The sequence below is a fragment of the Mauremys mutica genome, chromosome 7, assembly GCF_020497125.1.
Source record: "Mauremys mutica isolate MM-2020 ecotype Southern chromosome 7, ASM2049712v1, whole genome shotgun sequence".
Classification (NCBI taxonomy): domain Eukaryota; kingdom Metazoa; phylum Chordata; order Testudines; family Geoemydidae; genus Mauremys; species Mauremys mutica.
Genome location: NC_059078.1, coordinates 1,460,442 through 1,472,697, shown reverse-complemented (window position 1 = coordinate 1,472,697; position 12,256 = coordinate 1,460,442). Strand labels below are relative to the sequence as shown.

Genomic DNA, 12,256 nt, shown 5'->3' with positions numbered 1-12,256 from the left:
GGCTTACTTGCCCTGTATAAAGAGCTCGCTCCAGAGTGTTGTCTCCTGCTGATGACTACACTAATGCACTCGGTCTCAGGCCAGACCAGTCCCGAATAGGCTAAATTAACCCTTATTGAATTGTATGTGTTCATTTACAACATGGAATACTATATATAGTATCAAGAACATTTGAGAAGCTATTGCCTAAGGGATTGGTTTATAGCTACAGATGCAACAGAACCAAGTATAACCACCCATTAGACAACAAAATAACACTCTGTGGTAACTAATGGGAAGGAGGAGATAGGGAAGTATGAAGAGATAGTATCTCCACATTTACACTGGGATTATTCTCTCTCACTTTGCTGAGCAGAATTTTAAGACTTCTTTGAAAGGACAGGGGATAGAATGCTGGAATCCAAAAGATTCCATTACATCGGACTGGTGCACCTGGAAAGAAGCAGTGAGGTCTTGAAAAAGTAGGCCTCACACTCTTATTAGCAAATATTAGGAGGAAGAAATGAACATGAAACAGGGTATAGTAGGAAGGACATAGAAGTAAGGTGAAGAAAGGAAAACAGAGCAAAAGAAACCAACAAGATCAGGGAGAAAGTAAGAGCACAGAGAAAAAACACAAAATGAGGACTCACCCAAGAACAAGATTAACATCTGGGGTATTATCTCAGAGGTACTGTTTGAATTGCTTACCTATCTTCTTTAAATACAAGTAGTATTCCTATTTCACTATCACCTTTTCTGTGAGTGTATTCTTGTTTCTATGGCAGTAATAACTCGTGGTGAAGGGTAAACACATTTAGATGGTAACCTTACCACTACTGATGTGGTCATGAAATGGTGTGTGGAGATATGGGGTTGCAGCCACAATTACCAGGATAGGGAACTTTCGGTGACTGGGCCTAATTATGTACACAGAAGAAGAGAAAGGGACACATACAGATAACACTATATACACACATTATGGTGATTGGGACCATAGAAACAATAGATGAGAAGAAAGAAGCTGTACAACATTTCAGCACTGATTTGGTCACAAGAGACTGACTACATTCGTTCAACAAGGTGGCCAAAGTGTTATTTCTAAAGCAGCGTGCAAGCAAAAGGGGGTTTAGTAATAGGCTCTCAACATTAAGTGCAACAGAGTTCTAGCAATGGGAGCTGGATCAGACCCTAAATCATTTCTCATTGTTGGTCTGAATCCCACCCCAACCTGGTCAGGCAGCACCACACCCATGACATTCATGCAGGAGGGACTCGGATACAAGTCACTACTAGCACATGGGTCCGGCTTGCAGTCAAAGAGGTATGGCTCCCAAAGGCAGAGAATGTGTGTGAGGCAATTCTTGCAGAACAGAACTTATGGGACCTTAAAAATAAGTGACAAGTTTCTGAAATGGGTTCCTGTGGAAAAATCTAAGCATTTATAGTGAACACAACTATACTGTTGTGCTTACACAAATAAAAAGTACAAGCTTACATTGTTCATTTATTTAAGAGAAGGATGTTAATACAGAATAGCTGCATTTGCCACCGTCCTTTGGCCACAATGTTTTATAACACAGCATGCAGAAGCTTCCATCTGATAATGGTGGGAGGGGGGGGAATCTCTCTTTCACTGAAGTTACACTTTAACAAGCTTTCTAACCAGCTATACACGGGACACACAACTAATGAAGCTATTCATGTCACTGCTGACTCAGTGACAAGTTTCCCCAGAAGCCACCAACACCACACTCCAAACATCTTGAACAGTTTACCTTCTCTCAGGAAGAAAAAGTTTGACACTATCTACATCCGTGCTGAAACCAACAGAAACCCTGGCCTTGCTAATCTGTTTTCAGTGCTACAGTAGACCACCAGGCCTTCATCAACAAATTCTGAAATGAGTATTAAACCTCACTGAAAGAAAACAGAAACCCAGTATGATACTTTGACGTAGAGAATTGTTAAGTTTTCCGTGTGTGTGTGTGTCTGGTTGGAATTTAAGCCTACTGAAGTTTGCAGAGATTGGCCCGAGTACCTTGACTAAGATTTTCAGACATGAATAGTTACCTTGGGTGCCCAATTTGAGATGCATTAAATGGGCCTGACTTTCAGAAGGCAGGTGCTCAGCAATTTTGAGAAAGACTCCTCTCAAATGTCTCAAGATTGGCACCCAAAAACTGACAACCCCCCCCCCCCCCCCAATCTCTAGTTACTATTGAAAAATCTTGATCCTTGTGCTGGAAGCTGTTTTCACATATACAGCTGACTGCTCTGTGGCAGAGCTTAAAAACCAAAACCAAAAAAACCCACAACCCAGAAATCTATATCTACTAGGTACAGCCAGATTAAAAAATAAGGAGGGACCCACCACCACTGAGGTCTAGAGGCGTGAGTACCAAGGTGCCATCCACTACTTCCAACAGCTGAGGGAGTAGAACAAGTGCTGGGATTCTTTCTTACTGTCCCTTTACTAGACTCAGGTGTTCAATCTCTCAATTAGCTTCTGACTAGTAGTCAGCTGAAATCAGAAGCCCACTCTTACTTCCCCTACAGTCTGCTGGAAGGAAGTTTCCTTTTCCTTTCCCTCCCAATCCCAGAACCTCCTGACAGCTGTCCTACTAAGTTCTTACACTGCATTTATCACTGTGGTATCTAAGCACCTTCAGAGTATTATCTAATATATATATTATCCAGAGTGCATAGGAGCATTAGTCATGGACCAGGACTCCCTTATGTTAGGCACTGTACAAAGAGAACAAAGATGGTCCTTGCACCAAAGAGTAGAGGAGTCGCTGCTATTCTACCTCTCCCAACGTTCTGAGAGATTGGGAAAGAGGCAGACTGGACTCTCTAGTGCTCCATTCCTATGCTCCCTTTTTATCTATATAGAGAATTTAAAAACAAGTCTCCCTTTTTCTGAGCAGCAGCTCAGCTAAACTGACCTAACCAAATTCTTGTCAATATCAAGGCTGCCTACAGAAATACAGAACTGCAGTAGTTAAACTGACAAGGATCTTGTTAGTTTCACTCTTCTTCCCCTTGACAAAAGTATGAGCAAGAGCAGGGGTATTAGCACTGGTTGTAGATTTAGGAAGGTAACATGTATTGAAGCCTTATTTTTCCATTGTAATGAGCAGAAGTTTAAAAAAAAAGTAAAAAAAGGACTAAGCCTCCCCCCTTTGATCACCTAACATACCACCTCCCTCAGGCATATTTACTACTCAGCATTAACATATAGATTTTTTTTTTTTTTTTAATAAAAACCTGTACAGGTTTCCAAGCACACGCTTAATATAATTCTCTTTATGCAACGTTAGTATTGCATTTAACAGAAAAAAAGATTTTATACTAGAACATACACAAATGTATAATGTCAGGCAGGCAAACACCTTTACCACTAGCTATTAAAATAGAGTGGATCAGTTTATGCACTCAGTTTATCCATTATGTACAGTCCATTTCAAAATGAAGTGAATACTCATCACTGCTAAAACTTGGCAGAATGCATTTTTAAATTGTTCAGCAAAGGTTGCTGCTTGGATACATGGATATAATTCCTCCCTTTTCAGCTTAATTGCATTTTCCACTAAATAGGATCTGGAAAATAGTTCAAGTTCATGAGCATAAGTGGTTAGTTCATAAAACTTAGAGACTAAAGATACTGAAAATGTACACACAGATTTGCAGCAGGTGGACTATCTGGACTCACCAGTCACCATGTTGCAGGTATTTCTGCTGCACTTGTCCTGAGCTCTTAGACTTGTAACATTCTGGAGAAGACAGAACAAAGAAGCCCTTTCTATCCCCAGTTTTTTGGGTTTTTTAGTTAAATTGTATTTAAAAGAGACTTAAGAAAATGAAACAAACACAAAATGAATATAATCATAAAAATGCTACACCCTTAATAGATAGTTCCTAACTAATTATTACAAGACATGCCCAATTCCTAATCAGTTTGTTTTACTTCCAGCTCTTAAGAACATGTATTAAGACAAACAGATCTCCATGTACATCTTTTGCACAGTGCAGAATGTTCTCTGAGACAGAGAACTGTGCTGGAACTTACATAACACTTTTCAATAGACACTGGAGTTACTGAAACTTAGAACAAGGCAGCAGTGGGGAAAAAAATATTGCCTTAAAGTCCAGAGGCCTTTTCTTGCTCCCTTCTCCTCACAAGTGTTCAAGGTAGAATAGAGTAACTAGGCAGAGCTGGGGACCAGTAGTCCAATTAAGGCTCTCTGAGGAGATAACAAAAACTAAAAAAAAAAAAAAAAGAGCATCAGTGTTAAATGGAGAGAAGACTAAACTCCATACACATCTGTTAAATGGTGGGTTACACCTCAAGATTTTTTAAAACCCTCTTAATGTAGTTATGTAAAATATCTGCTGCTCTTGCTGCAGCTAATAAACAAAACTGTAAACAGACTTGACTAGTACTTTACTGAACCACTCATCCACTATACAAAATATACTAAGGTTTTGTGCAATACAGCAAAACTTTCTTAAGAGACCACTCAAGAGCCTGACACATCGGGTGCTTACTGGAGATGTTTTCCAATAAATGAGCAGCAAGATTGTGCTCAATTAATTTGCAGAGGTCTCCTGGGACAGGAGATTGCTTAGTAAGGCAGATCTGGTGAACAGTTTTCACGGCATATAAGCAACTAGGACTCTTGCTTTGTCTCTAAAACAGAGATTTCTGGACGCAGGAGCCTTAGCGCTTGTACAAGGCTCTGAACAGACAAGGCCTGGTCTGAAGATCTCCTCTACTTCGCCTCCTGAACTTGCTTCAAAGCAAGAGCTGCCCCCGCCGCACGGTAGCAGTTCCTGGGGGCGATGCACAACTTCCAGGCCGAAGAAGTCTCGGTGTCGCACCCGGCCGCCCCCCGGGCTGGGCCGCGCTGACAGCCCCAGCGCCCCCCGCACGGGCCCGGGAGCTCCGGGGGTTTCCGGCGCGGAGGCCCAGCGGAGCCGCTCTCGGCCCCCCCCCCGCATGCCCGGGGAGGGGGGGGGGGAGAGCCAGCCGCAGGGAGACGAGCGCGCCCCCGCCGCCGGGAGCGAGCGGCCCCGTGCGCGTGCCCGGGAGCAACAGCGGCGCAGGAAGGGGCCGCCCCGCGGCTGGGGGAGGGGACACGGGGACGCGCCCCGCCTCTCACGGGAGGCCAACGGGCCTCGCGCGGGAACACGGTGTCTCGGTTCGCTGCGCGCTCCCGGCAGCGCCACACAACAAACGGGCCCGCGCCTCCCGTCGGGGCCGCGCCGCCCCCGGAACCGCCGCCGCCGCCTCCCCCCGCGTGACGCGAGGCCCCGCCCGTCGCCCCCGGCCCGGAAAGCCCGCGCCGCCGCCGCTCGGCCCGGGCCGGCCCCGCCTCACCCTGGCCCCGCCGCCGCCTCGCTCCGCCACCGCCTCGGCCCGACTCTTTTCCCCTCACAGCTCCCTGGGCGCCATCTTACATTCAACCCCCCGCAGCCAATCAGCGCTCAGCCCCGGCCTCGCGAGAGCGCGGCCGCCAAGCCCCGCGAGAACTCCGCGCCCAGAGCCACCCCGCGCCTTAAAGGGGCCGTGCGCCGGGCCGGGGCTGGGCTCTTGGCAGCGGGCGCTGCCCGCTGCTAGCGCCCGTGGGCGCCTTGGCCCGGCCCGGCCCTGCCCTGCCCAGAGAGGGGCAGATTCCAGAGCCCCCTCACCGCAGGGGGGCCAGGCCCAGTGCACGGCGCTGCACAGCCCCTGCACCCGCTGGGGTCCAGCCCTGACTCGCCCCGGCCCAGCAGGTCTGTGACACAGCCCGGTTGTTAACCAGCCTGCCCTAGAGAAAGCACCGGCCCGCTGCCGGGGGGGGGGCAACGGTGGGCAGGTGACTACAAGCTCAGCCCGTCCCCCCCACCCCCAGCTCCGGTTCCCATGAACACTTTTAACCCAATGTTCACAGGGAGCTTTACAATGGGAGAACCCGAAAGTCTGGCTTGGCCGAGCGACAGCCAGGCGGGGGGAGAGAATGTCATTTCTCACCCGCAACAGAAGGCTGCCTGTGGCTTAGGTACCTTTCAGACTAGCCTCTGCCTTACAGGCGGGTCTCAGCGTACCTGGGATGCTCAGCAGTAACTAAATGTTTCGTTCTGCTTGCCAGCCCCGGGGCAGCAGAATGGCCTAGATGACCTTTGAGGCCCCTTCCAGCCCTGCATGTCTATGATTTAACACCTTCTCCCCACACCCTTCATGGTGGACAAGACAGAGATGTGAGAAATGCAGACTGGAAGTTGGCTTTTTCCCCATCATCTTAAAAGGACAGGATGTCACTTGACTGAAGTCAAGCCTGTAGGATGATGAAAGAAGAAGAATTAAAAACAAATAATAGGCCCACAACCACAGAGGCAGGCTCCTGTGCCCTCACCCATCTGACAAGAGGAGCAGGGCCCAATGTGAAGCAGTCCAGGAGTGACAGGTTTCAGAGTAGCAGCCGTGTTAGTCTATCAGCAAAAAGAACAGGAGTCCTTGTGGCACCTTAGAGACTAACATTTATTTGAGCATACGCTTTTGTAGGCTAGAAAGGGCAATACAGAGGTCCTCTGGCAGTAGTTTTTTATTTCGGTACAAGAAAATGCCCATTGAAAGTTTTGACAATTAGGAGAGTAGCTGTGAATGGAATTCAGAGAGGAAGAAGGAAAAGTGCTGACCACTATGAATGGAGCTGGCTAAACAACTCCATGGAAGAGGACAGAGACAGGAAATACTGGATCCCATTGGTAGGAGAGAAAGAGCAGCTCTGGCTGCACTCAGGCAAAGGGAATAAAATCAGGAGCTGTAGAAATACAAGATGAATGGGTTGGGTTTTTTTGGAAACCACAGTTCTATTTCCAGTTGAAGCAGCCATGATATTAGCGAGGCTCAGAGATAACATCCACACCTGCTGGAGAGAAATGCAGAGACCCTCTGTCTAGAATATTCACAGTCACTGTCAATAATGGAAACAAAACACCGACAGGTCAAATCAAATCGCCTGGGGCAGGAGAATGCATCAGAGAAGCTTGCAGGCCTTTCCAAAAGCAAACATTGCTCCACAGCATTTCGGATGCTGCTTTGGAGGAGAGCGTTGTGTGGTCTGTATGATTGGGAAGCGACTTTGTCATCCCCTCTCAGGACAAACTCTAGTGTTACAGAACAGGAGCAACTTCCAGCACACACCCCAGGCACTGCAGTGGGCTTGGGAAGGGCTTGTCCCCACAGCAGCTAAACCAGGAGGTGCTCCACCTAGCAGGTATTATCCTTAGTGGAGGCGGAGTTGTGAGGGTGACATGCAGCTGCCTGAAAACTGTCCGTCTCCCATGCATCACCTGTTGGAGCCCTGCAGCTAGCATGCTCTCCCTTTGCTTCCTGGCTTTAGAAGCAGTATCCTGGGCTCTGCAAGGCAGCACTATGCCTGACCATTCACAATGCAATGAGTTAAACAGGGTTTGTGTGGACAGAATGTGGAAGGCCAATCACAAAGAGGGATTTGATTGGTCCAAGTATCTTAACTCCCCTCCCTACTACAAGGCAGCCAGGCTGGGTGAGTTGGAAAGCAAATGGTTAATTGCTTAATTAAAATACAGGGCAACATCCCACACAGGAGGGAGTTTAAAGACTAGCAAGTGAGACTGGGTAACCCAGAGATGAAGAGAAATGCAGGGCTAATTCAGCCCTTGAGTAACTCCTTTCACTGCATGGAGTTACAGAAGGGATTACACTGGCCCACTGTTTAGCATCTGTTCAGTAGTTTCCATTGGTGGTGACCTGCTAACACCTTCCTGCACTTTGTTACAGCTCGCTCCAGGGAGCTCAGCACAGCTGTTGTGGCCTACAGCAGGCCAGGAAGAGTGAATTTGGCTGTGGGTACTTCTGCCTGGGGTTGGAGAACTGAGTTGTGCAGGGCCCTGTGCAAATCCAGAATCTCCTTATCAAGAAGCAGAAGCCCTAAGGGATTCTCACAGGCAGCCCACAGTGATGAAGTCTCCTTGCAGACAAGCTATAGGCCAGCAGAGCAATTTCTGCCACTCTGGACCAGTGCAGATGCTATTGAAGGTCCTTCTATGGCCTCATCGCCATGGTACCTGGGCACCTCCTGACTCCAACGCCCCTGGGGAGCTCAGCCTGGGCATCATCCCCACTGACAGATGGGGACTGAGGCCCAGAGCCTTCCGCTGGGTTAAAGAAAAACCTCCCTGCCTCAAGGATCTGGGCCTAAGCCACTTTCCCAGCCATGCAAGCCTTGGGTAGAGCCGGGAACTGAACTGAACCGAAAGGTCAGTCTAGGCGAGTGCCCGGACCACGGGGTCATCCTCCTGCAGAGCAGCCCTGGCCACCTGTTCTCTTTGTTCCGGCCCCCAGGGTCTCTCCCTGCCGCTGCCTTGCTTCCACTTACTGCCTCTCTGCCCCGGCCCCCAGCCCGCGCCCCACTGGCTGTGGGGGGGGGGGGCGGCCCAGAGGAGCTGAGCAGGGCACAGGCTGCTCCGGCCTGTGCAGCCCCGCTGGGTGCAGGGCCAGGGCTGCCAGCGGGGAGGTTCCCCCCACGCCAGCCGGGCCCAGGCTGCTCCCTGCCTCTCCTCGCCCCGTGACCCCAGGGTGGGGCTGGGATCCTTGCAAGGCGCCGAGCCTGAGCCGGGCCCGGCTGCTTTAACAGCCCCATGTGCTCGCTGGCAGCCTCCCACCCGGCAGCACCAACACAGCCGCTTAAGGTGGCCCGCGGGGCTCGCGGGGGGCGCTGCCGCAGCCCCCCAAGGCAGCTGCCCCCCTCCAGCGCCCGGGGCCCAAACCCGCCTGCGGCCCCCAGCGCCGGCCGCGGGCCCGGGCACCGCCCGGGGGGGTCAGGCCGCCCCCGAGCCCGGCCCACCTTAAGCGGGGCCCGGGAGCCAGCGGGCCCGGAGCCCCCCCGCGAGCTCAGCTCCCCGGCGCTGTTCGGGGGCTCCGGGCCCGGCTCCCTCGGGCTTGAGTCCAGCTCCGAGAGCAGCCCGGCCCGGCCCGGCCCCGCTGCGATCCGCCCCGCCCGGTCCGGTCCCCTCTGCCCCGCCCCGCCCGGTCCGGTCCCCTCTGCCCCGCCCCGCCCCGCCCCGCCCCGCCCGGTCCGGTCCGCTCTGCTCGGCCCGGCCCGGCCCCGCCGCGATCCGCCCCGCCCCGGCAGGGCCGCCTGCCAACAGCCTGTCCCGAGGGCCCCTCAGCCTCGCCCCGCCCTGCGGGCTGCGGCCGGGGGCTGCCCGCGTTTTAAGCGTCGCTGTCATTAAGGGCGAGACTGACACTGGTCGGTGCAGCGTTGAGTGTCTCACATCCCCAGCGGGGCCAGTGCGATCCCTGCTCTGAGCCCGCCCCGTTAGCATCACCCGCTCCCCGAGCCAGGGCCCGGCCTGGAGACCCCACCCGGCCTCTGGAAACTGGCCCAGCCAAACTCCCTCCTTCCCTGGCTGCTGGCCTCAGCCTCCAGCCCCAGGGCCGGGTTACCCTTCGCTGCTGGAGCCAACAGCCCCTCGCCCACGGTGTTCCCTGGGGCAGGAGCCAGGCCGGGCTCACTCACCCCAGCCCAGCTCCTGGGGGAGCTAACCAGAGCGAGCCCCTCGCTGCAGGGCAGGTTTCTAACCCTCCCGGCTCTGCTCTGAGCCCTCTGCAATTTATCAACGTCCGCCTGGCGTTGTGCGCACCGGAGCTGGACCCAGGATTCCCGCAGCAATTGCACCAGTGCCACATACACAACACAGTCAACCTGTGGAACTCCTTGCCAGGGGATGTTGTGAAGGCCAAGACTATAACAGGGTTCAAAAAATAACTAGAGAAGTTCATGGAGGGCAGGTCCATCAATGGCTATTAGCCAGGATGGGCAGGGAGGGTGTCCCTGGCCTCGGTTTGCCAGAAGCTGGGAATGGGCGACAGGGGATGGGTCACTGGATGATTCCCTGCTCTGTTCATTCCCTCTGGGACACCTGGCACTGGCCGCTGTCGGCAGACAGGACACAGGGCTAGATGGACCTTTAGTCTGAGCCAGCCTGGCCCTTCTGATGTTGTAGGTGTGGACACTTCCATTTAGCTGTTACCAAGTGCCCCACATGGCTCTGGCGCGGCCAGCTGTCCTTTCCCCTAGTCACCACTCCCCTCTGCAAACTTTATCTGTGATGATTTTGTTTTTTCTTCCAGGTCATTGACAAAAATCTCGTGATCCCTGCAGGACCCCCGGGAACCAGCCCTGCCCTGCGAGGATGCCCCAGCTAGTTACAGCTTGCGAGCGAGCCGATAGCCAGTGCATAACCCCTGCCATGCGGGGGCCATGGGAACGGGACCTTTCTAAAACCAACATGTCCCATGACATCAAAGCCTTACACTGTGGCCTTCATCGTCAGCCCTGCCCTCTCAGCAGAAAGGCTCTCGAGTTAGTGGGACGGGCGCCGTGCTCCATCAACCCAGCCCGAGCTGCACTGCTGACATGACCCTCCTTTAGTTCCTTAGTCATGGAGGCCGTCGCAGTCGGGCCATTGTCTAGCCTGGGATCGCTGGCAGGCTGACAGCCCAGTACAGGCACATTAGCTCTCTGCCCAGCTTGGAGAACGGCCCCCCAGGCGCCTCTGGCCAGAAATGGGGCTGGACCCAACCAGATGCCCCAGGCACATGCAAACAGGAGCCAGGGATTGGGCTGGGCCCGGCCAGCTCTCAGGACACAGGCTCAGTAACTTGGCCTCTCCCTTCCTCCCACCCCTGTCCTGCTCCAGGCCCCCTGGCTTCACCCCGCTCCCCCCTCCCAAGAACCCTGAGACCTGCCCCTGGCGAAGGCCTGGCCCTGGGGGGCATCGCTGCAGTGTGGTTCACGCACCAGCGGAGCCTGGCACCCCGGGACCCTCAGCCTGGGCTGGCAGCAGGCTGCCCGCAGCTCCTCCCCATGGTGTCCCCCCTCACGCCCGGGCTCCATGCAGGGCCTGAGCCAGAGCTTGTGGGTCTCTCCCCGTTCCCAGGACAGCTGCTTGGGTCCAGCCTCACTCCACCAGGCCCCATGGCCCAGGCCGGGCCTGGCTGAGTGGCTCTCCTGGGTGCTGCTGGGACGCCTCCACCCACACCTGGGGAGTGGGGCCCCTGGGTGCCCTCACCAGCAAGCTGCAGCACGGTGCGCTGGGGTGACTCTGCTCCCCGAGGCTCATGTGGGGAGCCCGGGCTGCTTCCTCTGCTGGTTCTCAGCCGGCTGCCCAGGCACTCGCCCCGGCCAGGCATGTCCCGCCCTGCCCGCGAGGGCCCTGCTGGCTCTGAGAGGCGGCTGCTGCCAGCAGGCAGGGCTGGGCAAGGACCGGCCCTGGATCGAACGGGGTCGGTAGCTCCCAGCCGCCTGTGGGATGCCACCAAACCTGCACTTTTGAGCTAGGAAGCGACGCTGAAGGCAGGGCTGGGGGCCGGGGGCCATCCGGCTGCTGGGCTGGGGGCCGGGGGCCATCCGGCTGCTGGGCCGGGGGCCATCCGGCTGCTGGGCCGGGGGCCATCCCGCTGCTGAGCTGGGGGCCAGGGGCCATCCGGCTGCTGGGCTGGGGGCCGGGGGGCCATCCGGCTGCTGGGCTGGGGGCCATCCCGGCTGGCCTGCTGTGGAAAGCGACGGTGACTTAGCAAGCGGGAAGACGTGACCCAGCCTCGTTCATGGGAACTGCGGGCGTCACCTCGGTGCCCTCCCAGCAGCACCGGGCTGAGCAAAGGGGCCTCCCCTCCCCCCTTTGGGGGCTGCTTTCTGAGGGACGTCTCCCCCGGAGTAAAAGTCCCGCGGGGTGGCTGGGGCTGGTCTGGGTCAGTGACGGGCTCAGGCTACACATTGCCGCCGGGTGGCTGTTCAGGTTCGGCCCGGAGCCCAGGCGTCTCCCGCAGCCTGGGCCAGCCACGGCCTTCGGGTGCTGCGTGGACGTACCCTGAAAGTCTCCGTCCCGCCCTCGGCCGCTGCTTGGCCCTGCAGTGGAACAGAGCAGCCCGGGCGGTGGGGAGCCAGGGCCGGCCGGGCCGTTCGAGGGCGCTCTCTGGGGCCCTGGGGCCAGCCCAAGGGCTGTGCCCAGGTGCCCTGTGTAAACCAGGAGGGGTTTCCTCCTCAGGGGGCTGCCCCTAATCCCTGGCTCCCAGGAGGCTGCCTGAGTGGCCGTGACCTGGCCTGGGGCCGTGCTGAGCTCTGCAGAGGGGCCTGGCTCCAGCGAGGGGAGCAGAGAACCTCACCCACACAACCTGCACCCACTACAGCCCCCGCCCACAGCAGCCAGGACCCCCTGCATCCCACCCAGGAGGAGCCCCGAGGTC

The 12,256-nt window shown here is 54.9% G+C and overlaps 1 protein-coding gene across 2 annotated transcripts in view; it reads right to left on the bottom strand.

The window, feature by feature from the left end:
• The window catches only part of QRICH1 (glutamine rich 1), a 29,165-nt gene extending 23,668 nt beyond the window's left edge, over positions 1-5,497 (bottom strand). Inside the window, exons 1-2 of one of the 2 annotated variants that reach the window (XM_045023049.1) lie at positions 5,363-5,441; positions 3,695-3,755 (exon numbers count right to left, since the gene is read on the bottom strand). The gene's annotated coding sequence lies outside the window, so the exon portion shown is untranslated. Of the gene's footprint in view, positions 1-3,694; positions 3,756-5,362 lie in introns of both variants that reach the window. The other variant, XM_045023050.1, reaches the window with a different exon arrangement.
• Between the last annotated feature and the right edge of the window lie 6,759 nt (positions 5,498-12,256).